We start from the raw sequence: 2,408 nt of genomic DNA on the forward strand, positions 1-2,408 counted from the left end.
TGCATGTCAATCCCAATTTCCCAATTAATCCCACCACCACTACCACCACCACCATCCCCGCTTTCCCCCCTTGGTGTCCATATGTTTGTTCTCTACATCTGTCTCTATTTCTGCCTTGCTATCCAGTTCATCTGTACCATTTTTCTAGATTCCACATATATGCGTTAATATACGATATTTGTTTTTCTCTTTCTGACTTACTTCACTCTGTAGGACAGTCTCTAGGTCCATCCACATCTCTACAAATTACCCAATTTCGTTCCTTTTCATAGCTGAGTAACATTCCATTGAATATATGTACCACATCTTCTTTATCCATTCATCTGTCAATCGGCATTAAGTTTGCTTCCATGATCTGGCTACTGTAAATAGTGCTGCAATGAATATTGGGGTGCATGTGTCTTTTTGAATCATGGTTTTCTCTGGGTATATGCCCAGTAGTGGGACTGCTGGATCATATGGAAATTCTATTTTTAGTTTTTTAAGGAAACTCCATACTGTTCTCCACAGTGGCTGTATCAATTTACATTCCCACCAACAGTTCAAGAGGGTCCCCTTTTCTCCACACCCTCTACAGCATTTGTTGTTTGTAAATTTTCTGATGATGCCCATTCTAACCGGTGTGAGGTGATACCTCATTGTAGTTTTGATCTGCATTTCTCTAATAATTAGTGATGGTCAGCAGCATTTCATGTGCCTCCTGGCCATCTGTATGTCTTCTTTGGAGAAATGTCTGTTTAGGTCTTCTGCCCATTTTTGGATTGGGTTGTTTGTTTTTGTGATATTGAGCTGCATGAGCTATTTATATATTTTGGAGATTAATCCTTCATTTGTTTATTTTGTTTATTTCCATTATTCTAAGAGGTGTGTCAAAAAGGATATTGCTGTGACTTATGTCAAAGAGTGTTCTTCCTGTTTTCCTCTCAGAGTTTTATAGTGTCTGGTCTTACATTTAGGTCTTTAAACCATTTTGAGTTTATTTTTATGTTGGTGTTAAGGAGTGTTCTAATTTCATTCTTTTACATATAGCTGTCCTGTTTTCCCAGCACCACTTATTGAAGAGACTGTCTTTTCTCCATTTTATATCCTTGCCTCCTTTGTCGTAGATTAGTTGACCATAGATATGTGGGTTTGTTTCTGGGCTTTCTATCCTGTTACATTGATCTACATTTCTGTTTTTGTGCCACTACCATACTGTCTTCATTACTGTAGCTTTGTAGTATAGTCTGAAGTCAGGGATCCTGATTCCTCCAGCTCCGTTTTTTTTTCCCCTCAAGACTGCTTTGGCTATTCGGGGTCTTTTTTGTCTCCATACAAATTTTAAGATTTTTTTTGCAATGGTAAATGGGAGTGTTTCCTTAATTTCTCTTTCAGGTTTTTCATCATTAGTGTATAGGAATGCAAGAGATTTCTGTGCATTAATTTTGTATCCTTCAACTTTACCAAATTCATTGATTAGCTGTAGTAGTTTTTAGGTGGCATCTTTAGGATTCTCTATGGACAGTATCATGTCATCTGCAAACAGTGACGGTTTTACTTCTTCTTTTCCAATTTGTATTCCTTTTATTTCTTTTTCTTCTCTCATTGCCGTGGCTAGCACTTCCAAAACTATCTTGAATGATACTGGTGAGAGTGGATATCCTTGTCTCATTCCTGATCTTAGAGGAAATGCTGTCAGTTTTTTCACCATTGAGAATGATGTTTGCTGTGGCTTTGTCGTATATGGCCTTTATTATGTTGAGGTAGGTTCCCTCTATGCCCACTTTCTGGAGAGTTTTACCATAAATGTGTGTTGAATTTTGTCAAAAGCTTTTTCTGCATCTATTGAGATGATCATATGGTTTTTATTCTTCAATTTGCTAATATGGTGTATCACATTGAGTGATTTGCATATATTGAAGAATCCTTGCATCCCTGGGATAAATCCCACTTAATCACGATGCATGATCCTTTTAATGTGTTGTTGGATTCTGTTTGCTAGTATTTTGTTGAGGATTTTTGCATCTATATTCATCAGGGATATTGGTCTGTAATTTTCTTTTTTTGTAGTATCTTTGTCTGGTTTTGGTATCAGGGTGATGGTGGCCTCATAGAATGAGTTTGGGAGTGTTCCTTCCTCTGCAATTTTTTGGAAGAGTTTGAGAAGGATAGGTGTTAGCTCTTCTCTAAATGTTTGATAGAATTCACCTGGGAAGCCATCTGGCCTTGGACTTTTGTTTGTTGGAAGATTTTTAAGCCCAGTTTCAATTTCATTACTTGTGATTGGTCTGTTCATGTTTTCTATTTCTTCCTGGTTCAGTCTTGGAAGGTTATACATTTCTAAGAATTTGTCCATTTCTTCCAGGTTGTCCATTTTATTGGCATAGAGTTCCTTGTAGTAGTCTCTTAGGATGCTTTGTATTTCTTTT

The sequence above is a fragment of the Physeter macrocephalus genome, chromosome 18 (genome assembly GCF_002837175.3).
Source record: "Physeter macrocephalus isolate SW-GA chromosome 18, ASM283717v5, whole genome shotgun sequence".
Lineage (NCBI taxonomy): Eukaryota > Metazoa > Chordata > Mammalia > Artiodactyla > Physeteridae > Physeter > Physeter macrocephalus.